This window comes from Microtus pennsylvanicus, chromosome 3, assembly GCF_037038515.1.
Source record: "Microtus pennsylvanicus isolate mMicPen1 chromosome 3, mMicPen1.hap1, whole genome shotgun sequence".
Taxonomy (NCBI): domain Eukaryota; kingdom Metazoa; phylum Chordata; class Mammalia; order Rodentia; family Cricetidae; genus Microtus; species Microtus pennsylvanicus.
Window position 1 is genome coordinate 34,876,857 of NC_134581.1, and position 27,989 is coordinate 34,904,845.

Here is a 27,989-nt window from a genome sequence, read left to right on the forward strand (position 1 = left end):
AACACACTGATCTCAAAAGAGAAAGGAAATACATTTCTGACATATTCCCCCAAAGAGGAGAAACAGAAACAACCAGCAGATAAAGGCCATCTCTCCCTGCTGCTGCTGAATTCAGTCACTGTCCTTCCTGTGCACAAAACTTAGTCACACTAAGCGCAAGAACTCTTAGTTCACTAACAACAGAAGATGGATCTGGTGGCTTCTGAGAGGTCCTTTTGAGTATGGATGAAGATACCTAAGGAGCAACCAGAGTTAGGAGTGCTGGGGTGCGGCAGAGAACTTAAGGATGAAGACTGAAGTATGGGAGCATCAACTTTAGGAATTGAGTGGCTTCCTAAGAAAATGTTGTAGCTTGTGAGAGCAAACCAAGGCCAAAGCTCTGGAGGGTGACATTTCTTATATGAGTCTGCTTTCAGCAAAATCACCAAAGAGGAATGGTTGTAGTAAAAAGTGATTCAAAGTGCAGGTGACGATGTAAGATGAACTTTCAACAAGGAAGAAGAAAGTCAAAACAAAATAATGACAGGTATTCATTGGATTTGGCAACTAAAGGATTCTATATTCTTTAGAAACATCGCTTGAATGCATAGGGACAGAAGCTCTTTCTTGCAAGTTGGTTAACAGTGCAGGCTAAAGAAATGACAAATGTTGAGGGCACCCTCTTGAGAAGAAAAGAGTGAAAGGGAATGAAGATTGGGAGAGGGGGGTCTTCAAGGAGAAGGAATTGAGTGATGGCTATGGTCACCAAGGAGGAAGGAAGAAATGAGGTCAGTAACTCTTGGAGAAGATCCTCATGAGGTTGAAAATTAGTATTAGTAGCAATCAAATACCTTAGAAGTTGGCAGTCAAGGTGAATAGATCTGGCATGGAGAAGAGCAGAGAGTGTGGCAATGACATCCATAAACCTGAAAACTTTGCATCCCCAGAAGGAAAAGAGAGAGCCAATGAATAAGAATTTAGCAAGAATAATGCTTGGCCAAGTTCATGTTAAACTGGGAAGTAAAAATAGAGACTACCAGAACTACAAAAGTCCCGAATCTTCCATTTCTACCCTGATTTCATTAAATCATATTTGTATGAAGCTTGAAGTTGAGTCCCCCATGGCACCAGGGACAAATATTTTTTCTTTTTATTTATGAAGTATTTTTTTGTGCACAGCTTAATATTTTCATCAAAGATAGGCTCACACAGATAAATCATGAAGGGGAACGTTCTGTTCCAGAAGACAAGAGCACTTGTATACTGTTCAGGAACATCATATTTACTATTTTAGGATGGATACACATACTTTTGAAGCTTGATTCAGCATGGGGATATAAAGTCTTAGAAAACAGCTAGACAAAGGGCTTCTGAGATGCGCAGGTAAAGGCCGAGTTCAGTGACTTCAATCCCTGAGACTCACATGGTAGACGTAAAGAACCCACTTCTGCAAGCAAATTGCCCTTTGACCTCCACCAATGTGTGTATACATGCATGTGCATGCATGCACACATACCAATTAATTAGAATGCAATTAGAATTTCAAATATATTATAAATATCTAGATTTATAATATAATCTGTTGTGTAACATACACATGTTACAGGTTAGGTTTTAGAATTCCGTGTTGAACATCACTGGCACATTTGTAGCACACGCTTTCCATAGCATATTACATGTACTCTTCAAAACACGCCCATGAGCTAGACACCAACTGCCATAATTTATTGGAAATGAAACATTAAAAACTTCTTTTATTCATGCATTTATTGAACACACACCACGTGAGTGTTCCTTAACTGTACAGTCTTCATAAAACCACGAAGAGGCAATGAGTAGGGACCACCCTGTGTTTACTAGTGAAGCCAGCATTGTCTGCAGGCACATGGTGGCAACAGCAGCAGTGAGTCACGGTGATGTCCCATTTCTTCACACTTCTGTTTGCAGCTCCATTTCTCTTTTTCCCTATTCTTTGTGTCGTTCACATCATGCCTCCTGATCCCACCCATCTTCCTCTCCTGAAATAAAGCAAAATAAAATATAAAAAAATAAAAGGGGTTAAAAAGGAAGAAGGGATATTTCATCATGGAAACTGCAGTGTGACACAGTGGGACACACAGTAAACAACTCCATACATTTATTTTTTTTACACGCAGGTGTTTATTGCGAAGAATCATTGGTCTGGTTCAAGGTCTCGTGGTCTCTACTGCACCATCGATGCTGGGCCCTCTAGGATTCTTCTTTAACATCCTGTTGGCGTCTGTGTCGCAGAGATCCTGCATCTCTGGGTTAGCACGATCCCCCTCCCACCATGCTCCAGCAGATCACAGATGGGGTGGATGTTGGGGTGAGCCAACCTAGTTCTGGGCCTGGGTTTTTGCAGGGTTGGTCAGCCTGCCGGCTTTCTCCTGTATTCACCACCAGATGAACTCTCCAGCATTGCTCTGGCTAGTTTGTTCACCCCTTGTAGCCATGGGCAAGGGGTGGGACCAGTTCAGCTTTTACATCTTCAGGGTCCATTCTTCCACACCTCTGCCTACAGGGTCAGTTCTACTGTGGTGTCCAGGCAAGGTGTAGGGCCTGCCCAAGTGTTAGCTGGTGGGGGAGCAAGGACAGTTCTCCAGCTCTTTTGACCTCAGGGCCAGCTCTCCAAACTGCCTCAGGTGTTGATGGGAAGGGGAGTGGCATTTTTCCCCTGCCCATGCAGCCACAAGACAGCTCTTACATGCTCACAACCTTGGTTTCAGCTTCATTTGTTGATGTGGGATTCCCCTGTGTATGCTGTGATTACCACTGATTAATAAAGAAACTGCTTTGGGCCTATAGCAGTGCAAAACAGAGGTGGGGTCTGGGTGGGGGGAACTAAACTGAATGCTGGGAGGAAAGAAGACACAGTCAAGGAGAAGTCATGTAGCCAGAAGCCAGTGGAACTTTACCCAGTAAGTCACAGCCACATGAGATACATAGATTAATGGAGATGGGTTAGTTCAGGATATAAGAGGTAGCTAAAAATATGCTTAAGCTATTAGCCAAGCAGTGATTCAAATGATATAGTTTCTGAGTGATTATTTCAGGTTTGGGAAGCCGGAACGAACAAGAGACCTCCTGCTACAATTTGTAAGTGGGGAATAAGTCATACCCTGTGAGGTTATCCTGTCCCTTGGGAAGTGTGTCACAGAAGGCTGTATTCAAAGTGGGTGGTTAGTTCAAATTCCTACAACTGAGGCTCCACTCATGAACAAAAAACATCATGACCACCATACTTCAGGAAGCTACATTTTCACAAACATCCATGCCACCAAGCTTTATATTCTACTAGATAAAAATTACAAATTTACTTTACATATGTGTGATTAACATGCTTTCTTGATTGTTTCTTTTAAGACTAATATGAGAAAGAGGCAAAGAGCTAGGTGATGGTCCCCAAGGAGGAAGCCAGGAAGAAGGCAAAACCACATTTTAAATACATTGAGCATCAATAGTATCTGGGAAACACAAACAAAAAGGTAAAAATCAGAACTTGAACTAATCACCCACTTCGAATGTGGCCTGCTGTGGCACACTTCCTAAGGGATAGGATGACCTCACAGGATATGACTTATTCTCCACTTACAGATGGAGCTGCAAACAGATGTGTGAAGGAATAGGGCATTGCCATGACTCACTGCTGCTGTTGCCACCGTGTGCCTGCAGACAATGCTGGCGTCACTAGTAAACAGAGGGCGGTTCGTGTTCATCTCTTCTTCATGGTATTATGAAAACTGTGCAGGTAAGGAATACTGTACCCCTGTCTAAAAAACTAGAATTTTTGTTTAAACACTGCATATGGAAAATGTGTGCCTTGCCAGGAAAAATGATTCATTCCTATCCAAATATCAATTGAGTAAAATATGTTAATATTTTTGGTATTCTGTCTTAATTACATAATTACGTTTTCTTGGAAAACTTATAAAAAAAATTGAATACAAACCCCTAAGCCTAATGTGTATGAGGAGTCTCTGGAGAATAATTGAGATGTTATACAACTGAACCATGATGAGGGGTGCACAGTTCTGTGAATTGATTCAATATTGTTAATTTGTACAGTTATACATTTTAGTTATATGCATAATGACAAACAGACATTGAAGGATGGACTTTCTCTTGGCTGCTCTCAGGTTGATCCTGATGAACTAAACAATTAAGCCTGTTTTAAACGTTGCAGATTTACAAGTTTTTTTAAAACATGCATCTTGGGAGTTGGAGAGATGGCTCAGTGGTTAGAGCACTTCTACTCTTTCAGAGAGGACCCGAGTTCCAGTTCCCAGCACCCATAACTCCAGCTCCAGGGAATCTGAAGCCCTTTTATGGCCTCTCCAGACACCTGAATGTACACACAAATGCACACATGATTGTACATTTAAATGTACACATAAATGCTAAAATAACCCGATTTTATTTATTAGATCAGGGTTTACATATGCGTCTTTGGAAGAAAACATGGCTATGATACCAATGATAATATCAGTACCTGTTTTAAAGAATAACCTACACCTGTGTTTGTCTCCAGGCCTAGATGCCTTCACTGCAGCAATTATCCGGAAGTTTCACATGAATTGCCTGAGTCAGAGCAAGTCCTTCAGGTCTGAGAGGATTGGGTCTGCAGCAAAGACCTTGGTGTCCAATCTGAGCAGCTCATTATTCACTGCCAAGTCTTGTCAGTCTGGTCTCCATTATTGTTGATTTGCCAGCTCAGAACCTCACACCAAGATGACCCTCATGCCAATCTGGAGGCTGAGTTAAAGAGCAAGCATTAAGTCCAAGTGATGTGAATTTCTCATTAGATGGCAGGGAATTAAACAGATGAACATGTTTGAAACTCACTTGTCCAACCAAAACGTCCCCTTTTCTTCCCCCTTTACAAATGAGATGGAACGTTTGTGACCAGCATTTTATGGCAATAACATTTCACGTGAGATAACTGATTTGATAAAGATCTTTTTCAGCTGGAAGACCATATTCTTCGTCTGAGGTGGCATTTGCAAGCTTGGGGCGCTGGAGAATGTTCCCAGGTTGAAGATGAAGATAACAGTTGTGACAAAAACCCACTTAGAAGTGAGCAGAGCTGGTATGTGTTGTTTTAAAGCAAGAAGGTGCTCACAGATGGCTCAGAGAGAGACTTAGCAAGTCTGTGCTAATCACACTCATGCATGGGAATGCCTCTACTGAAAACAGCCACACTTTCCTGGGGGAAGAGGGGGTGGGAGTGTCTTACTTAGTCAATAATTACAAAAATTAGTTTTATTCGAAGGCATGGAATAGCTAATGCTTCGTGCTATAGTTACAGCTGAGTGTATATTATTTAAACTGCAAAGACGAAGAGACTGTTCATGGGTGGTGGTTACAATCTGAAGCTTATAAAGGGAAACACAAAAAACCAGAAGTTCGGTTTTGAATGGGTAAATAACTATGGGTTCTTGAAGGTTCTGCTTCTAGATATTTCTCAGCTTGTTGGTCTCAAACCAATTAATTTTTCATGCATGATAAGTTATTTAGAATAAAACACAGTGCGTGAAAAAAATCTACCACAGACCTAAAAAGAAATTGGCTTTCCCGATAAACAATTATATTTTATTGTTTTTGCAAATCTGATATTTCCTATTAAACTTCTACTAATGATGCAAATTTAAAACCCAGCACCACTAAGTCTCATTAACCAAAATAGCATGGAAATCAGTAAATTTTTATTTTCAAGTGTGCTTTCAGCGCACAACATAAGATGATTCAGTGAGAGACCATTCAGAAAAGTAGATCCAGTTGCCCGTGCTAATTGGTCAGGCTTGATGAGAGGTAAGTGTGGACTGTACAGCCCAGAAGAAGATCAGCATGGCTTCCAGTCCTTACATCCCTCTAGTGAGAACCTAGAAAGTACACAAATGCACACAGGCAATAACAGATTGGCGAGAGTTCTATAGATAGGCAGATTTGGTGGCAACTAACCAGAGGAGGCCTCTTCTGTATGGGATAGTCAGGGAAGGTCCCCAAGGAATTTTAAGTTGAGACCTCCAAGAAACTGATCAAGGACCATTTCCTAAAAGGTCTATACATTTTTGCAATTATAGCAAAACCCTCATAAAAATATATTCCTTTTCTGGTTGGTTCATATTAGTAAGTAAGACAGATGATATAGGGACTGTTTCAGGAAAAAAAAAACAAGTCTGCATATTTCTGTATTTGTTTCTGACTTTTATTGGTAACCTAAACTAGAGAATTATTTGGGTTATAGAATAAAATTTATCTTCCTTAAATGGGTAGACGACTCCTAGCTTTTAGCTGAAAGTATTACGTTTAACAGACAGGGTGTGCATTTTAAATTTCTTTAATTATTTTATTTCTATATTTCTTTTTTAGTTTGCGGGGGGGCACTACAAGGACAAAAGGTGGGTATGGAGGGACTGGGAGGAAAGCAGGATTGGGGTGCATGATGTAAAATTCCCAAAGAATCAATAAAATATCATGTTAGTAAAAAGATTATTTTAAAAATGATGGGCTGTGTCAGCAGGAACAAGAACACGATGACTGAAGGAAGTCAATAGGGTGGTATGTGAGGCTGAAGGGACCACGTTGCATAGTTGGATATTGTATGTCAGGAGCGAGTTGTCTACGAGCATTTAAGAAAACTTGGCTGCAGACAGTAATGCCCTGAGGCATGCTGTGGACTCTCAGTGACGACAGTCACAGGCCCCTTTGATCTTGGCAACACTTCGGATTTTGCCCAGTGTTTTGTGGCAGTGTTAGTCACTGCAATGAGGCATCTCATTGGTGACAGCAGTAGAATAAGACCTTATTGGCCAGCTATCCAATTACGATTTTCCCCACCCCAATTTTGTGTGGATGTCAAGGAGTCAGCTGTCTTTGGGAAGGCTGCTTCTTCAGCTACAGAAACGGAAGCACAGTTGGGCTATTTTTGACATCAGGAGTGAGGCTCAGGAGAGGAGCCAGCTTCCTGAGCCAGCATGCTGAGACGAATAGATAGGGAGGCTGGAAAGGTCTTGAGACTGTGTTTACATTGTTGAGCCTATGGAATTCCCAGCTGTAAATATCTGGAACCTGTGCTTCTCAGTAGATGAGAATATGAGTTTACTTCTTTTAATTTTGTGTCTTTAATGAACTTGCTAATTTGCTGCTTTATATATCCCAATAGTAACTAGTTTTAACCAAATGTTATTCAGGAGATTAGACGAATATATTTTCTTATAATGGAGAAATGCAATTGATTTGGTGTTTCAACACGGGTGGTTAAAGCATCTTCCCACCAAGCAGATGTGTCTGCACAATGATTCTGTATTTATAAACACAAGTTTTATTTTTTCTTAGTGATCTTTATAATCTCTACAGAGACAACACTATCATATATAACCAATGCTATATTATATATTACATATTATATTACATATTATTATATATGTGTTATGTTACAAAAATATTTTTCAGACTAATTTCTTTTGTAAATCTCTTTAACTTTTGGCCTAAGAAGATGCCTGGTTTCCCATGTCTTTTTTCAATTAGCCGTTTACTATATGTTGTTTTGCTTGGAAGACAGGAGAAAAATATTTTCTCAAATGAGTATATCTGAGAAAGGAAAGTTTTTGTGGCCTCCTCATGTTCTGGAGAATACACAAGAGTCCTGCCTATTTCTTCCACAGATATAAGCTAACACATCAGACTGCACCATGAGACTTTGAACTGTCAGGGTGACTTGACTCCATCATCAGATAGTCACAATCAAATGTAGCTGAACAGGAGCCTTAAGTTCAATCTGCTGTCACTTCAAGAAAAATTTTCTTCCTAGAACCATAACAAAATACAGCTGGCTAATTCTATTAATCAAAAAATCTGTTAGCCTTAAAAATAACGGAAAGCGGGGCTGGAGAGCTGGCTCAGTGGTTAAGAGCACTGACTGTTCTTCCAGAGGTTCTGAGTTCAATTCCCAGCAACCACATGGTGACTCACAACCATCTATAATGAGATCTGCTGCCCTCTTAATGGCACGCAAGCATACATGCAGACATAACACTATATAATAAATAAATAAATAAATAAATAAATAAATAAATAAATAAATAAATAATCTTTTAAAAAAGATAATGAGAGCAAATTAAGGAGAAGACTAAAGGGGGTCTTATAAGGTCATGAGGTCAATGTCATCATGAAGGTCAATGTCATTATGAAGGTTAACACTATTATGAAGGTCAATGTTGTTATGAAACACTGTATCTAGAGGTCAGAGGAGCTCTCTACATTCTGCTGTCTTTATCCTGTGTATCAAGTGAAGTTTTACTTCCCAGCCTCTTGGGTTAAGCATGTGGCTGTCTAATTTTAGCTAATAAAATATAAGTTGAAGTGATATGTCTCACTCCTGGTTAGAAGTGTTAAGAACCAATGGGCATGTGGGGAGGGGAGAGTAACTGGGTGAGAGTGATTGCTGGATTGGCACGAGGAGCATTTTTCTTGAGGTGATAAAGGGTTGGACCTAATGTTTCAGTGAACACTGAGAGACCCTGTCTCGAAAATATCAGATAGAGAGTAATTGAGGAAGACACCTGGCCTGAATCATCAACACCTATGTAAAAATGTAAGCTATGCATGCTTGGAATCCCAGGATTAGGAAGTGGAGACAGGGGGAACTCACTGTTTGGCCAGACTAGCCAAGAGACTGAGCTGATTCAGTGAGAGAGTATCCCAAGTGTGCACATGGGTATGTGCACCCATAGACTCCCATTCATTCAGCACGTGCATGCACACACACACACACACACACACACACACACACACACACACGTGAGGTGGGGGGCAATATGCCATGCTCCCTTCCCTGTGCCTGGATGGAGGAGATGGTAACATCAGCTTCAATAAAGATGATGTGGACCAGATGCCCCTACTAAATTGAAATAAAACCTTGAGGAGTGGGGTGTTCATGTGTGCATGCGTGTGTGTGTGTGTGTGTGTGTGTGTGAATGCAGGCCAGTGATCAATACAAGGTCAGGTGTCTTCTTCAGTCACTATTCACTTTATTTTCTGAGACAGGATCTCTCAGTGAATCTGCAGTATACCAGTTGGTCTAGGCATCTATCCAGGAAGCTCCAGGGATTGTCCTAACTCGACCTCTTCAGCGGGGCAGGCATGAATCACCATATACCCACCTCTTCCCATGGTGCTCGGGAGTAAACTCAGGTCATTGGCTTGCACAGCAAGCACTATGTTACCTGAGCCATCTCCCTTGCCACAAACCTTTGTTTTTATAAGCCAATAGGACTTGGGGATTTTTACATTTTAGCTTAGTCATGCTACTTCATTATTTTTTAATTAAGAATATTATCAAAATAAAAGTATAATAGGAAAGTTTATAATTACAGCAAACTGGAAGACCAGGAAAAGACTGTAATTTTTTTTATCAAATAATTATTTTTATGTCAAGTATTTATTTAGAAAATATTTATTTATTAATGAACACAGTTGAATTTTCATAGCTGTTACAGCTAACTTCCTGAAATTGTTTTTATAAAAATAAAACAAAACTAAAAAACTCTCATTAGGTCCAAAAATGTTCCTCAACTGGAATTGTGTGAAGACATTGAGGTTCAGAGGCGACATTGATGACAGCCACCCTCAAGGAGTGAGCTGGCTCCTGAGTGTCACAGAGATTATAAGGCTACGTCAGGCCTGGTTTCCAGTTTCTTCAAATATTATTTGTTTGGTGATAAATTGTGTAGTAGAAACTTACAGTGACTTAAGAAAAACTGTTTCTTTTTCTCATCACACTCTTGCAGGAAACTGCACTCAGGAAGACAAAAAAGTAGAACCTAGATTTAAAATTACATAAATGTATACATAAATGTTTGTGTGTGTGAGAGAGAGAGATGGGTGGGGAGGGAGGGAGGGAGAGAGAGGGGGCGCGCTATTCAAGCATAAGGGTCTCAGAAGAGGAAAGGAAGAGATCTCAATGGATGACAAGAGAAGGCAACGGAATCAGAATCTTGGTTGTCAACCCGATTGCATCTGGAAACAACTGAAACTCAAGCTGCTGGCACTCCTATGAGGGATTTTCTTGATCACATTATTCAAATCAATGTGGATGGCCCCTCTGGTGGAAGCCCAGATAAAAGGGTGTAGAAGAAGGAAATGATTTTTGCCCGCTTGCCCCCACTCTCACTTCCAAGTCGGTCTACCCTGTTGTTGATACGTTTGCCACTGACATGGAAGTTAACTTCTTTGGGATTCTCATGTACACTGAAGACCAGCAGCTCTCCAGACCATCATTGCCAGATTGAGACTCCTGAGATAGCTAGCCTTGCATACTGAGCAACTACCAGATTCTCAGCTTCTCAGTGTGAGACAGACGTAGTTGGACCTCTCTCCTTCTCTGAGTCCTGTCCCTTTAGAGAACCCTGACTAATATAGTCTGAACTCTAAAATCAAGGACAATCTTTTTCATAGAAAATAATAACTCATCTAATTTCAAGGCAATATTCACATATTCACCAGTGGACCCAATGCTGTCTTCCACACCTCCTCTCTTCCCGCTCTGGGATCATTCTGGGACCATGAATTGGATTTAGTTCAAGTATAGTCTTATTCCTTTCAGATTCTTGACTATTCCTCAGCCTTTCTTTGTCTTTCATGACCTCAGCATCTTTAAGCAAACTGACGAATTATTTTGCAGGTTTTAAATATTTAAACTTATGACATATAGCCTGATGATTAATCCAGGTTATGCAAAATTTGGAGGAACTCAGCAGTAACATATTACCCTCCCCAGGTGTCCCCAGAGGTGGCACACGAGGGGATTCGTCTCGCTGTTGTTATATGAACACCAGTCGCTTTCCAGTTGTTCTCCATTAGTGATCAATAGGGAATTATGTTGAGCTGCCCTGAGACTATGTAAACATCCTGTTTCCTGAGAAGCTTTTCCTCTGGTTTTGGCATGCTTACATATACTGCTATGGATATGAATGGCTTCAAAACGGGGCTTTCTAGCTCCATCGCTCCTCCTAGGACATTAGTAGACACCGTGGGCTCCAGCGATCCTATACTGAATCACAGTTCTGTGAGTCATAGAATTCTGTTTGAGGGTGTTACGGTTTGAATGTGAAATGTCTTCTGCAGGCTCATGTGCTTGAACACCTGGTGCCCTTGATGGTGTTATTTGGGACCATGGCCTACCTAGCAGAAGTAAGTTGTTTGGGGAGGGCCTTGAAGGTAGCTCAACTCTGGTTCCAGCTGAGTCCTCTGGTTTCTATCCGCCAGGATGTGAGGGGCCACACTGCACTCCTCTTGCCTGGACTGAGCCACTCCAGAACACCTCCTTCTCCACAAGGGACTGTTTTCCCGAGACTGTGAGTTAAGGTAAATCTTTTCTCCCAAAAGATTGTTTTTGGCAGATATTTTGCTCATGTCAATGAGAGAAGTAACTAACTTGCTGGGTGGATGTGGGTCAAAAGAAAGCAGCCTTTGATATTTGTGAATAAATCCCTTGACATTCTACCTGAGAGTCTATCAACAGTTTTCTAGAGGAACAGGATTGATGTATGTGTATATTCAATTATAATATGTATGTCTATATAAAAAACACACACATATAATATATAATTCTTGTTACATAAAGTCAGTCTAATAATTCCCTTTATAAGATTATATATTATGTTATATAATATATTTAATGTATAACATATACCATATATGAAGGCAATTTAATAAATCTCCCTTTATAATATATGTTATGCAAGCTATATAAATATATTTAATACATAGCATAATATTATATATAACATATTATGTGTGGTATATATTATAAAGGGGGATTTACTAGATTGCCCTTATGTAACGAGGGCTAGGTCTTCTAACAATGGCCATCTGCATGCTGCAGAGTAGAAACTCCTGTGGCTGCTCTGCTCATAAAGCTAGATGCCTCAGCAGTCCAAATTTGACGCTAAAATCCTTATTCTTGAGAGTCAATGATATTCATCCCATACTGGAAGGCAGAAGAAGCTGGTGTCTAATGCCAGCAGAGGACGGCAGTGCCATCACTATCATCATCACTACTGTCAGCATCAGCAGCATCAGTAGCAGAGATAAGCAGACTCACTCATGAAGAAATGAAAACAGGCAGAAGTCAGATCCCCTGTCATGTAATCCCTGGCCCACCCCTTGGAAGGTACTACCCATTTTGAAAGAGTTATCATCCTCCCATCAGTTCTTTCTGGAAACAGCCTTCTTCAGTGATTCCAGGCCCTGTCAAACTGATAATCAAGAGGGCCTCCTCATCACAGAGAGAAACACAATTGCGGTGGATTTCATAAGCAAAAAATTCAAGTAAATTCTAAGTATTTGCACCGAAGAGTTTTAAAAGTTTAAGGCAATGAAGACATGGGGAAGTAGTTGTCTTAGGACACAACCGGTAGAGCTTTGGTCTCAGGTAACATGACTCCAAGACTGTGGTATAGTCACTGTGTCGTAGTAACAACAGTTTGGAACCCTGTAACACTGCCTGGAAGGCACAGCTTCCAGGTGCCTGGTCTGTAGAGGGCCTGGCTCCCTTCCTGGGCTCATGACCATGCATTTTTCCAGCTCTCAGAGGGCAGGGATGTTCTTGGTTCTAGAGACCCTGACACTGTGTTTGTAAGCGCCATCTAAGAGCTAGGACGTGGGAACAGATAACTAGTCAGGTTTCGTTGCCATGACAAATGACCCGAGATAATGAACTGATACAGAGGAAGGGTTGTTTTGGCTTCTAACTCCAAAGGCTTCACTCAGTGGCAAGGTGGCCCTGTGACTCCTGAGCATATGGCAAGGCCATTATATAAGAAGTGTACAGTGCATGGAAACCAGGAAGCAAAGGGAGAAGAAAAGGGACTAAGGTCCTAACATGTCCTGTAAGGACACAGCCTTGATGACCTAATTTTCTGTCACTGGGTCTCATCTCTTGAAGTTCTACCACATCCCATCAGCGCCACAAACTGGTTTCCAAGCATGACCCCTTATGGGACATCCTTGACCTCAACAATCATAGCATATAGGTACTGAAAATTTTGAAATGTGTATGGCATTTCGTTGTTTACAGTGTGGCTGAATTTGGGTGTATGATGCTTGTGACGGGTTAACAAATGACCCCACCCTTTCAGGACAGTACCTCAGCTGTGACTGCTGCGCTCTGGTCCATAGAGCTGTCAGAGCTGACCTTCCCAGTCTGCTGCTGTGGTGGACAGCGGGCGAGTTTCCTGGTGTGCGGGGAAAGGAGTCTAACTGTGAGAAATACACTTTCATCTCATTTTGTTTTAATGTCTTCCCCATTTTTATTCTCCCAGGAACCCCATAGCTCCCTTCGTGAGTCTTCCCAGGCTCTGCAGAGTGAGTCAGCTTGTTTCCGTCTCCCCACTGCTGGCTCAGGTGTCAGTTTTCCTCGCACTGATGAGTCAGCCAGGGCCCGCCATCTCCTCCTCTTCTCTTTGTCTCTGTGCACACAGCCTATTTTGGTTTCCTTGCCATCTTTTGAGCAGCATTTATTAGGGAACTGAGAAAAGCATGTCTGTTCAATCCACATTTCTAGACTCTCTTTTATTATATCACGAAACTTAAGTGATATTAAAGCAGAATCAAGGAAATCAAAAGTGGATATTCTTTCTAAACCGATTACACTGACAGATTACCAAAGAAGAAGTTAGAGGGATTTTTCCCCCTTGATAATGTTAATTCTAACAAGACAGCATGAGAACTAGATCCTACATCGAAGTCTACTTATAAACATGCCGCAACAAGCTTACTCTGTGCAGGCACACGTCATACACAATGCCTACTGGGGGCTGAATAGAGTGGGTTCTTACCAATACAAATTGGTAAGGATCACAGGTGGAGCCGAAACCCATTTCTTTGGAGAGGGTGAGGATGTTACTTCTCCCTGCCCCACTTCTAGCCCTTGTCACCAATTGTTCCAACAAAGTTTAGATATGACTTACCGGAAGGGGACTGAAAAGAATTAAAGCTAGAAAATAAGACTAAGGAGGCTTGGAAGGCTGATGTGAGGATAACAACATACCCAAAAGGTCAGATTGCCGCTGTTGAGGGCATTGCTCTCCAAGACCCATTGTCAGATGGCTTCTTGCTTTTGTCTCAAGATTCAAGACCTGGAGCTAGCCTACACCTGAACTCAGCCACTACAAGGGGATATTGCCAAGTTGTACTCTTGAGTAGTGTGATGGTTAGTGCTTACTATCATCTTCGCAGGACCTGGAATAACCCTGAAAGATGGGTCTCTGGATGTGTCTGCTGGGACCATCTTAACTAAGTTAACTGTGTTGGAAGACATCTTAGCTATGGGCAGGACCATGCCTTGAGCGGGCATCCTGAACTGTATGAAATGGAGAAAGCCCCTTTAGCATCATGTTTCATGGTTCTTGCTTCCTAACTATGGATGTAGCCAGGCTTCTCCTTCTTCTACTATGACTTCCTCACCTCAAACAGGGTACTGTAGAGGCAGCACCCTCAAACAGTGAGCCAAAATAGACCTCTCCTTCCTTGGGTTGCTTTTATCAGAGCATTTTACCACAGCCACAGAAAAGACAAGTAATATATATGGACACGGGATTTAATTGTTATGTTTATACCTTCTGTGGTGTATGCCCCTTGCCTCTCAGAGTTATCCACTCTCCAGTAAGGTGGGCTGAGGTCAGAAAAGGGGCCTATCTGTTTCTGGGCAATGGGAACGCAGAGCTAAGAATTCTGACCCCGAAGAAGTAAGTCTCCATGAAGAAATCAGGTTGCTGTCAGGAAGGAGGCTGTGTATTGGACACCTGCAGGGCCCTGACTCACAAGCACCCAGCCTCAGCTCTGCCTTCAGCTTTGGCTTTAGCATCTAGGCATTAGTCATGGCCAGTTAAGCTATGCCACACTCACAAATAAACCCCCAAGCTTGGTAGATTGATATAATCCTAGTCAATTTGACTTGGGCAAAGTCAAATGCAGAGCCAGAGCAAAATCGGGTACAAACATTTTATGTTCCAGGCCTGGAAGTGGCCCTCACTACTTCAACCTGTGGCCCTTTGGTAATGTCAGTCACAGTGTCCCACAGAGATCTCTGGGGCTGGAAGCTCCTGTGTATACAGAAGGAAAACAATGGCTTGGGGAGCCCAAGGTTATATGTGTTGTGTGGAGAGAGGGTTTTTCCTATGTAGTCATGAGACCATCACAGAATAGGACTCCAGTGCCCAGCCCACTCTCTTGGAGCTCCCCTAGATCAGCTTCCCAGCCTCTAGGGTCCTCTCTAGTATTGCCCTTGGTTGGCTCCTTTCCTCAGTCTTCCCTCACTCCACAACCTCTTTATCCCTCTGCATGCACCCTCCCAACAGAACTCAGTGGCTCATTAAGTCTGGAGCATAGATCAAAGCTGCAGGAAGAGTCAGATCCCTTTCTTCAAGGGCACACAGGACTGTCTTTGAAAACTCCAGGAGAGTAAGGAAATAATTCCACTAAAACCCTCTTAATCAGCGAAGAAAGAATAAAACATATTTCATAGTTAAATTTACCAAATAGCCACATTCTTCTGTGAATTTGTCATCATTCTTCTCCATCCCCATTATCTCCTAACAGACCAAGGCCCAACCATCTCTCATTTGGACTGGCCCGAGTCTATTCCTTTACTCTTCAGGGGTAATCTGCAAAAATAAAAAACTAACCTAAGTACCGTATCATTTAGAAAACTATAATCCAGGAGTCCGCACCAGCATGGTACCCAAGGTTAACAACAGCAGTATTCAAATCAAAAATCCTCCAAAATCATGAGTGTGTTTACACCCATGGTCTAATGGGCTGTGCAGATGGGACGGAGCATGTCCAGCTGGAAGATGACCCAGGGTTAACTGGATAGGTTAATAATTACAGATTCTTGGAAGAGGTAAGCAGGAGGTTAAAAGTCAGCAATAGGAGATGGATTAATAGAAAGAAGTGGTGCGGTAAAGTGAGGAAGGGACCTTTAGCTAAAGGAAAAGAGTCTCCTTTAAAAAATAAATTTGCACAATGAAATGCAGACATATTAATTTTGTTTCCATATCCAACTTTTCTTTTGAAATAGGGATACTCACTAGTCTGGGGTTCACTGATTCAGCTATGCTGGATGTCTAGGAAGCCCCTGAGATACCTTTGTCTCCACATCTATAGCACTGGGATTACAAGCCTGTATCATTATGCCTAGCTTCTTCTATGTGGTTCAGGAGATCAAACCCAGGTCCCCCTGCCAGCACGACAAGCAATTTACTGACTATACTTATCCACTTAGCTCTGCATCCCTGGTTCTTTCTTTTAAATGCTGAAGACACTTCTACGTCCTTTATATAATGTTTGCAACCGATGCACAGAAATAGAGGAGGTAAATTTCAATGCTAAGATAATTTCCTAGCATCACACTCCTCTCCTTGCTAACATGGGAAGTTTGGCCTTTTCAGAATCATAATCTGGTTGCATTGTGCTGTGAACCTCTGGCTTCCTCTAGCTCAGGAACTATTAACTTTTCAGGCATTTCTGCAGCTGACATTACTGGCTTCAAATTTGACATGGGGGGAGTGTTTATACTAGGAAAATTGTGAGCTCTAAAAATCAGGGGCTGGAGAGACAGCTCAGTGATTAAGAGCAGTCACTGAGGATTGGGTTCGATTCTCAGCTCCCACGTGGTAGTTCACAGCCATGTGTGTATAATTTCAGTACCAGGGAATTTGATGCCCTCCTATGACTGCTTAGACACTGCCTATGTGTGGTACACATACATACATGCAGGCAAAAATTCATACAAATAAAAATAAAATAAATAAAACTGTTTTGAAAACAACTAAAAATAAGTTCCCATTTTCTCTTCCTTCTCTTCTTCCTTCCTGTCTCCTTCTCCCACTATACCTCCCTCTTTTCCACAAAGTTCAAAATTCCACACCCTAGGTGCCCTACCCCATTATATGCAGTGGGCATGCCATAGAGTTGAGTCTGGAGTCTGCTGTTTCTTTTCTTCTTCTGTTTTTTTTTTACTTAAATTTCTTATTTTAAATGATTTCCAAAACTATTTTAACCATATTATTTCCCATCCCCCAACTCTTCCCAGAATCTCTGCGCCTACATTTTTGTTCTCTCTTACTCTCTCTCTCTCTCTCTCTCTCTCTCTCTCTCTCTCTCTCCAAGTGCCTGCTAGAGAGAGATTTTAGACTATTTAAAACTTCTTGAGATTTGATAGAAAGTCATTATGTCTATTCACAGGAATATAATAATTACAAACACATCTGTGTACTGTCTTGTGGTTGAATATATAATGTATATTGTCAAATGCATGTTTTACATTAGAATCTTTTGTGGGTCTTCTTAAATCTGTCATTCATTTTCAAAGTACCAGTATACAGAACTGACCACCAAAATGTCCAGGAGTTTTCAGTCCCTCCTGAGAGCCCTTCACTTCCACCACCAACCTCACACCTCGAGGTGCCTGTCCCCAAATGAGGAATGTTATAGTGTAATGGTCATTCCACAAGAAATTAGTGAATTTCTTAGAATTAGAATTTATTAGAAGTTAGAAATTATTCGTGGATGTATGCATGCATTCCCGCCCCCCGCCCCCCCCCCCCCCCCCCCCCCCCCCCCGAGGCAGGCCTGACTGGTGTATCTAGAGTAGGAGAGGCACAGGGCTAGCTTGGAAGCTTCTGCCGCCTCTGGTCTCTCGAGGATTTTTGGCATGGAGCTATTTCATGAAAGCAGAAGCCAAGAGCTTACTAGCTATGGTCAGTTTTAGAGTTCTTATAATAGAAACAAGGACAGCCTTGCCCCATGTGTGACCAGCACAGTCTGTGTGAGAGCTCCGTGAGCTCAGCGGAGGACAGGTTGCAGGGTGGAGCCTTAGCTCTCTCTTCCCCAGCGCTATGGCCACGCTGCTTATGTTTCTTGGCTCAGGAGTGGGGAGGGATGAAAGAAGCCCTTTTCCCCTCTCTCCCCGTTACTCTCACATCTGTGCATATGAAGCTTTCCCAGGAGTTGTGACGTCACGGCAGAGGCCGAGAGTGGGACACAGCACAGCAGTCCAGACCTTGGCTCGGTTTACTAGCTGGTTCTTTTAACCAGCCTGTGTGCTCAGGGTGCAATTCAGAAGCTCTTTCCCTCAGAAAAAGAGCAAACTGAAAATCTGTATCGACGTTTTACATTGAGTTAGATCCACAGCAATAGATCAAAGCCTTATGCAGGACAAGCATAAGATAAATGGATGCGATTGTGCACTCATCGTGAACCAAGCTGCATCACACGTAAGCATCAGGACAGAGCACTTTTGTATGAGTGAGAATCACCAATGAGGATGACAAATAAACAAAGAATGTACTCTTTTGGCTTGTCCCTTGGTTTGTGACAGTCTCACGAAGCCCAAGTTGGCATTTAAAGTTTTTATACAAACCAACTTGAACACCCATCTCACCTCCCTGCCTCCTCTTCAAGTTCTCTGGTCACGAGCCCGCCCCACTACGGCCAGTGAGTCTATGCAATACTGAAAAGTGAAGAACCAACTCTATGGTGTGCTTACTTAGAAGTGAAAAGAGCAAATTAAAGGAACACTGAGTCACTTCTTTTCTGCGCAAACCACTGGAAATAATTTTTAACGCTAAAAGTCAGACTGAACATGTACAGGATGCAGAAGACTGTGATGTGAGGGTCTACACAGATGTCGAGGGCATGCTCATTCTGAACAGTAAGGGTAGAAGGTGATAGTCAAAGACATATGCCAAAATGGATGCATTAAAGTGCTCATTCATAAAACAAAAACCATTGTACTCATCTAACGATCCTGAGCCAAGCAAAGCCTGTGTTTGGGGCTGGGGAGATAGCTCAGTAAAGGAAGTGCCTGAGTGTAAGCATGAAGATCTGAGTTCAGATCCCAAACATCCATGTAAAAGTCAGGCATGACAGGGCTCACCTGTAACCCCACACTGGGAAGGCAGGAATGTGGTCATCCCTGGAGCCTGTTGGCTACCTGGTCCAGCCAAATTGATTTAAGGAAGAGACCTCATCTCAAAAAGTAAGACAAATTGTGATGCAGGAAGATACCCAGCGTTGACCTCTAGTCTCCAGAAGTACACATGCAGGAAACCCAATCCCACCCAAGCACAGACATATCCATATTATACAAGTTCAACCAAAATACAATGCTCCAGATAGAAAATACACAAAAATAAGGTCATATGCTCAAAGAATATTGAGTGAAAGACTAAAGTTTCATTTTATAATGTCTAATGAAAGTATAAATAAGAAATACACCTGGTATAAATTCAGGAAATAAATCAGTATCTAGATATTATACAAATGCATTTATACAACCATAGACAGGTGCCTAAAAAAGGAGAAAATAGTTTTAAAAATTGTAGCTAGGGTTGTAGCTGCCAACTTCTTTAAAATCTTCTGTTTTGACAACGTTCATGTTTTTCCTCAAGAGCAAAAATGATAATGATGTTAAAATAAAATATAAAATGCTATGATCTTGAGGCTGCAGGTGTGTGGAAAGTGCTGCATTGGTGGGTCAGAACCTGGGGTCAAACTCCATCACCAAAACCTTGAGAAGTAAAATAATCACCACTTTACATCAGAGAGGTAGGCCCTGGGCACATTTGGACAGTGTGCTTCTCTCAGTGAACTCTGCCTTAGGGGGAAAAGATGCACAAAAAAGGCCAGTTATGTCCACATTTTCTAACTTCCTTTATGCAGTCGTGTGGGACGCCCTGTGTGTTCTTTTGAAATTGGATTTGTATAGGTCACATGCGTGTACACACATACACACACCCCCAAAAAACAAATAAAACCTCCAATATCCACACAATTCAGGTGGGGTCAGCTGAGGACACCTCCTACATCCCCAAAAGTCTTAAGTAAAAAAGGTCATGTTCTGAAATGCTGTTCCCTTGTGAGCCAGATTCATGTCCGACAAAGCCCTGCACAGGGGTGAGTGGTATATCTGAAGATCTCAGTTTATCTCACCCTGCTCTCCAGGAGTCAGGACCCCAGCAAATGTTGCCCAGTTGTCTCCACTCGTGCCCATTCTGTGCAAATGTGACTTTGGCTGGGGGACATTTTTTTTATAAATAAGAGGAAAGGAGATTCACGGGGCAAATGTTTCTTAAAAACACAGTTGCCAGAGAAAAGACAATGACAACAACAACAACAAAAGAAAACATTTTCTTTGAAATATGTTTTTAAAAATCATCACATCCTATACTAAAGACAGGTCACCTCCTAGTCACCATGCCTAGTAGAAAAATCCCCACCAATTTCTTCACTCTTTGGGACTTGGAGAAAAGTGTTGGAACTGAACCTTGGGGGTTTCTGCTCCCGATGGCTCTGTTCATAGCAAAACACATTTAAGTGCGTAACAGAAAGCAGAGACAAGCTAGGTTTGGCAAACATCTGTACTTTGCACTTCCTTTAAAGTAAACAGAAAGTCCTGGTGTTGCTGGGGGGTTGCCGGGTTGCCGCTGTGTGCTAATGAAAATATCCACAAGGCCCGGGGCAATGTGTCAGGCTGGTGATACTCACACAGTCCCCAAGAAAATACAGAGCTACTGTGGAGTAGAGGCAGCAAGCAATGTCCCCGTAAACCCGTCTCTCTTGAACGTTTACTTTAAAGTTACCTGAACCTTAGCCTTGGGATTCCCTGTCCATGTCCAGTGAGTGCTGATTCTCTTTACTTCTGTCTTAAGAGGCTCTCTCACCCAGCACTTCAAGTCTATCTCCTAAGAGACCTGGAGCTGCAAACAGTCTCACCCTCACATTTTACCCAGTGCCCATGTAACCTCGGGCATCTTTTTATGGCAGATTCTCTGGAATTTTCAAAGGCACTTCACGAGCACTCTTCTATGCTTTGCTGAGTTCCCAGCAGTGATCGATCAATCTCAAGACATGTGTGACGTCTTAGCGGTTACTCATGACTGTGCTATTGCCATTGTGTGCCAGTGTACAGTGTCTATATACACAATGCAGGTGACATGCGTGTGTGCTCAGACACCTTTCTCTTGGGCTGCTGGACCAGTCTCTGGATAGAAAAGCACCGGCTCTCAGGTGTGTGTTCTCTGCTCACCTGTTTCATCTCAATGGTCTCTGAACCTAAGTAGAAGCTCTTTGAAACTGCTTAGATGCTGTTCCGGTTGGGTTTTTTATGTCTAACTTCATCTTTTATATACTGATCACTGCGTGCTAGCTAATCAAATAAAAAGGTGTTTTCTGAAAGATATTAGATCTTGGTGTAGTTAAGACAAGCTATCTCTTTTAAAACATAAAGATAAAAGTTTCTGGAGACCTACAGAGGCTTTCAGATGCCTCCCTCTGAAAGCTGAATGTTTCAGGCCAGCCTATATAAGCACAGGTGAAGGCAGTGGCCAGCGCATTGCTTCTGAAGCAGCACCTGCATGCGAGGTAAAACAGTTTCTACAGTCATCCACCAGTACAGTTACATTACTACCCCTTAGATTTGTCTTTATCTGAAAGGTCTTCTATTTCCAGAGTGTGAACCTGATTCTGCTATGGCCCTTGACACTTGACTTGGTCTTAGTTATAAAACATCTCACTTATCTATAAAATTCTTGCCAAGATTATGATAAGAATTAAATGATAAAGATGTTTAAAAATCATACCACAAAGCTATACAATTGGCCAGCAAACATATAAAAAGACATTTGATGCCCCGTGACATCAAAGATAGAAAAATTAAAATGATAGTTAGATACCATTCCACATCATCTGTAATATAGCTAGAATTTTCTTGAAAAATGAAAAGTAGCAATTTTGGAGAGGATGTGGGTAAATTAAAGCCCTCATACATTGGTAGTGATAAAGCAAATGGAAATTGTAAGTTCGGTGTTGCAGTCAAGTTAAATAATCATATCCGACCGAGCCATTGTAGTTCTGAGTGTGTAGCTCAAAGCACAGAGGACAAGTATTCACGTGAACAGTGCTGCATGAGTGTTCAGAGAAACACAGTTCACAACTGCAAAGTAACAGACCCCATCCTCACGTCCACCACTGATGACCAGATAAACACATGGGAACATATCCATAAGGTAGAATGCTATTCATCCATAAAAATAAAAGAAATACTGATAAATGCTACAACCTTACAAATACCTTTCTAAGCAAAAGAATCCAAGGCTAAATACCATATTGTCTGATTCCTCTTCTGTATAGACAGAAAATACTTCCCTAGTACTAAAGGGAAGGGAAGAATGGGGACGGTCGTAGGGTTTCCTACAGTTTTGATGAAAGGATTCTGGAATCGTGGCAGTTGCTACATGACAAAAATGCTCAACGATGTGAATGGCCAGTTGTACAGTATTTACATTTTACAACACTAAGACACTCTGTCACATCGTAAGAATATCAGTTATTATTAATAAATGACTGTGACCTTTTTACGCACTCTCAGAACATCAGCAAGCATTGGCTTTGTACTGCCATTATCTGATTGATATCTGTTTCTCCATCTAAACCCCTCAGACCATTAGATCCCTTCACGGGACCTTACCTCTTGCCAGGCCACCCATACATGTAGAAAGTCACCCGACGGGTGCCAGACCCCATGTCTGTTCCTGGTCTTTCTTTGCTCAGTGAACCTACTTTTTGTCTGACATTATTTAAAAGATTCCTTTGTCCTGGTGTCTCCACAGGAGCTCCTGTGAACCACAGGCTTACGCTGTTAACACAGTGCGCCCGGCAGAGCAAATGGATTTAATTTAGTAACACGACACACACCCTGTCTTATGTCTCTGCCCATCTTTCTGTCTCTTTGTGTGTCTCTCTCTGTCTTTCTGTTTCTCTCCCACTCTTTCTCAGTGAATAGGGCTTTGCACAGCAGATTTTTGATGAGAGATAATTGAAATAACAGCTTAGGCTATTATCTGTGGACTTAAGTGAGTGGCCCCGAGCCACCAGAGAAGTAGGAGAAAAATAAACTGGACAAAATAAGCTGAAAGAGAAGAAAGAAAACTCCAGAGGCCAATTTCACCTGCCTGAGAATTTCACAATTGCCCAAAGCAGCTCTGTCCATGATGGGAAGAGGCAATCGGTATGACAATCCGTGAAGAAATGGATGGTGTGAGGATATCCTGAGTAGGCCCAGCAGTTCTGTCCCCAGGACCCATTTGCTGCAAGAACCAAAATAAAGCCAGTACCTTCATGGGCTTAGTATTTCCTACGATTACTGTGTTCAAGGTGCCCACAAGCCTATTAGATACTTTCTGTTATTGCCACAATTTGAAGAAAAAAAAAGATAAGAAAATAAAAGGGAAGGTTGAGAGACTTTATAATATGGTCAGGCTGCCAGCCTAGTGAAGCAGATTCCAGTCACGCAGAGGCACCACGTCACCACTGCAGCCTGTTCTAATGCCCTCCATCCTTCTCAGGGAACAGAAGCCTGGTCAGATGGGACCCAGTGAGTCAGAGTCAGGAGCAGCACATTGCAAGCTGAGTTCCATGTTGTGTTAGGGTCGTTGACCGTTCTCCTTTCTGTCTCTCTGTCCCTGGACTTCCCACTCTGGCTCAGCAGCCATAATCAACGTCACACAAGGCCACTGGAGTTGCTGTGAGGAGGCCATATCAAATGGTTACTTTAGTTTTGGTTTATATATATATATAATTATATATATAATTTTTCATTATATATAATGAAAAATGGTGTAAATTGTGGATTGAAACAGGAACAAGTAAAATGTGCAGACGGTATGGCCCTTGCAGGGTTAACTGATCCTCATCAAAAGTGTTAGAATTAGCATTGTAGAATGGCTATCGTCTTTCTTTCTTCCTTTTTCTTTCTTCCAGTACGTAAAAATGGCTGTTCACAGGTCACAGTAACTGTCTGGTCTGCCCTCTGCCTCCTCCAGTGGTTCCTTTGGACAGCTTGATAAACAGTATCCAGATAAGCAAGACTCTGGATCTGCTATTTCCTGAATACAGATAACACCAAATAGTGTATAAATAGGACCCTTTCTCCTGACAGCTTTATTTTTTTAAATAATTATTTATGCTCTTTCAGCATGATTTAAAGGAAAACGAAAAGTTGGGTGGGAATACCTGCATGAAGACTGTCAGAGAACGAAATCCCCTGAGAGGTCAGGGTGAAGTTTAACCTTTGACCTAAGTATTTGAGAAGTATGTACAAAGTAACCTGCCTATGCATAATTTTAGAATACATACATAGACTCTATCTCACATTCATTTTTCTATAATATTTTTTTCCAGTGGCTCAAAAACTTCCGCTTTCACTCAGAATCACCATTATTTCTTTGCTCTGTACAATTTACTTTTGCAGCTGACAAATTGCCAGGCTCTAACTTTTCATCTAATTCATCACAAGCATGTGTCTCGTCCACATTGTGGTGCCCTCCAGAGACACTGATCAGGGCATGGGTCCGAGTTTAAATCCCAGAGCCCCATGACCAGGGCTAGCTGCCCTGTGCTGCTTTATCAGAAGGACGGAGTGAATGGCTACAAGTTAAAACCTGACAATGCCCATGTGGTAACGTGTTACTCCAGACACCCAGCTACCTCTGTCGCCCCTCACCCCTCACACCACACACACACACACACACACACACACACACACACACACACACACACACACAGAGCCACATGCCGGCAAATGGCAGGAATAATGGAACCAGATGGGTGAGTGGCCTGGGAGTAGCCGGGACCATATGATACAACTGGAGATTTTACTTGATGGAGATGTTAATTGCTCTGGATTGAGAAAAGTACTATGTGTAGGGAAGAGAAACCGTGATTTGCAGTTAACTCATGTGTAGAAGAGGCACAGGCTGTCAGGAGGCCACGCTGCCTGTTAACTTTAGAATCTACACATTTCTCAAGGATTCCTGCAAAGATAATTACGGGGCTCTCCCTTTAGCTCAGTACATAATGTTTGTATCAGGCAGATAATCAGAAATACAAATCCACTACTCAAAATCTGTATCTGAAATTCTGCAGGAATCTATACGAAGCACGTTAAATTTGCATCTTCCCACTTCACAGTGTGCCAGTGAGCTTTCTTACCTAGAGAACAGGAGCTTGTTCTGATTCTGAAATAAACCTTCAGTAAAAATTCAGATGAGGCCATCGGGAATGCCCAGCCTGGGGCTAAGAATACAAGCATCAAATGAGTTCTCACTAAGTGGCCGCAGTCCTACAGACTACTGTGTGCTCTGATCCATCCAGATGTAGTTTTTTCCCTAAAGGAAGCCATAGTTGGGAGGAAAATGCAGGAGAGCAGACACTGCCTGAGAGTCCTACTCAAGTCATTCCTTGCTGCTGAAGAGATGGTCCAGAGTGCAAAGAGTTGCTGTGTTAGCCGGGGTGGGGGGGTGGGGGGGTGGAGGAGTGGGGGTGGGGGAGCGTGAGCTTGAGTCCCCAGAACCCGAGTAAACATCAGAGGCCAAGAAAGCCTGAATAAGAGAGCATTTCAAGAGTTTATGGAAGAGACAAAGGGGTTAGAGAATGTTTATTTTTTCTAAAAACAGAAGCTACGAAAACAAAACAAAACATATTTCCCAACAATAGAATCTCCATACTTTTGACATGAGATCCTGATTTGAAACTTAATATTTATTTCTAGACTATACTCATTGGTTGACAATGGTTTGACATTGGTTCTCAGATCTCTGACTTTATATGCCCTCTGCCTCTCCATTGTAATTTTCCCTTGGGGATAAAAGAGAGTTGTCTCCACCCCAGAACTATAGTGTCCAGTACGATAGCCATGGTAACTGCACGTTGATGTTTTAAGTTTCCTAGACTTGGGAGGCAGAGGCAGGCAGATCTCTGTGAGTTCGAGACCAACCTGGTCTACAAGAGCTAGTTCCAGGACAGGCTCCAAAGCTATAGAGGAACCCTGTCTCGCAAAAACAAAACAAAACAGCAACAACAAAAAAAAAGTTTAAAGATCTGTGTCTCTCTTCTATGCCTACATTCCAAGGACTGCATGCGGCTACTGTGTGTGATGGTCAAGGCAGATGGAAGGCTTACAGGTAGTTTTAAGTTCTGCAGATTTAGGGGTATGTTTTCACAGAACAGGAACTGTGGGCCGCAGTCTTCTGCCTGCAGATTATAGTGACTCTCTGTAATGCCTGAAGAATTCCACACCTTCATTCTTTTGCTCCTGCTCAAAGTTTCACCTCAGTGAATTATTGCTAGAAATAGCTATGGTAATTCACCACTATTCCCAGATGTTTCTGACAATTATAAGTGTCTACAAATTTCCTATTATCTTTTCATAATATTTTATTCGTATTTAAGGATTTAGATCCTTCAAATCCCGAACTCCTGCTTATGACATGAAAGGAAGCCATGAGAATTTCCTTGGAAACCAAGGATTTTGTTTTGTTTGCCTGACTTGAGCATTTATGTCTATTATGCAGACAGCATGTTGCATAGATATGAATAAAGTCTCTGTCCTAATACATGCCTCCAAGGCAGTGTTTGCACTAAAGAATAATCAGAGACATGTGTTAGAGAACAAATTCCAAAGAACATTAAATAAATAAATGCAATTTTTTTCAACCAAGCAAAAGTAAATAAGCCTAAGACTTGCGGGGTGCTCTCTCCATCCTAAGACATCAGCTCCATCCATGCAAAACACAGTAGGGCACGTGTGTTGTGCTCCAGAAAAGTCTGTACAGGAAAGTATGTTATCTGCAAAGGGATGGTTTGACAAAACCCTCGAGTGACTATGTTTCGCTTTCCTGTTCCCCACACCATTTCTGTTCATATTCTTCCCACCTTTATGGTTTTCATCTCTAAAGAGAAATAAACAGGAGTCTATTTACACCTCTCTGCATGCTGGTGCAGCAGTCCTTTCCTCTCACACACATGTGCGCGAGCGCGCGCGAGCACACGCACACACACACACACACACACACACACACACATACACACACACACAACCAGAAGTGAGGCCCAGTGAAAACATAGTAGCATCCTTCCAACTCTCAGCATACAGTCAGCACGTCTGCCCTCATCGGGGCTTCATGGGGACCACGGGGATGACATTCTCCACTCTCCTCTTAGTAATTTGTCTTTGAAGATGATTAGAAAGTAGGTGCTATGGTTGTCGTTCATTTTTCAAAATACCCAGTGTTTCCAGTGAGTCATGTGATCTTTTCTTCTGGCTGCCTGAACCCAGAGATCTAATTTCAGGCTAAGGATAAATGTTAAAATGCATAAATATATCAACCCCTTCTTCCAAGAAATATCACCAATATCCAACAAGAGGGTTAAAAATCACATTTATTTGATTTCCTACCCTTAATCTTTTTTGTTTGCTTGTTTGTTTGTTTGTTTGTTTGTTTGTTTGGAGGGAGGGAGAGAATAGTAGAATTCATGGCATTACTTTCTTGAATGCTTTTGCTCCCAATATGGAGCAAATATTCACTGTTAGAAACTGAAAGTTAACGATGGGTTGAGAACATTTCAGGACAAAGAATAAATATGTTCTTTATGTGTATGGTGTGGCGTATGTATGTGTGCTTGTGCATATGTATAAGGAGAAGGCTGCATGTCTACGTGCATACATAGATATATGTGGAAGCCAGGGATTGACACTGGGCACCTTTCCTTATTGGTCTCAACTTTCTTTTTGATTTTTAATTTTTATTATTACTGTGTGCATGTGGTGTGCAGAGGAGTGTACACATTCAGATGTCATAGGACAATGTTTGGCTGTTTGTCCTCTTCTTCCACAGTGGGCTCTGGAATCAAACTTAATAGTCTATTAGTCACTGTTCTATTGCAGTGATAAAACACCAGGATCAGGGCAACATATAAAAGAAAGTGTTTAATCTGGCTTACAGTTTCGGAGGGTTAGAGTCCCTATGGCAGAGCAAAGACATGGCAGCAGTTTGCAGAGGGATTCCAATCACCACATACCTTGGTATTCCATTTGTTTCTTGTTTCCAAGAGTGCACACTGTTTTGATGGGACATTTATGGAAATAC

At 41.9% G+C, this 27,989-nt stretch overlaps 1 long non-coding RNA gene across 1 annotated transcript; it reads right to left on the reverse strand.

The window, feature by feature from the left end:
• Positions 1-1,683: 1,683 nt before the first annotated feature.
• On the reverse strand, positions 1,684-27,989 carry LOC142846977 (uncharacterized). Its single transcript, XR_012910104.1, has 2 exons — positions 27,922-27,989; positions 1,684-1,997 (listed from the first exon to the last, which is right to left on the reverse strand). It is a non-coding gene; the product is annotated as an uncharacterized LOC142846977 (long non-coding RNA).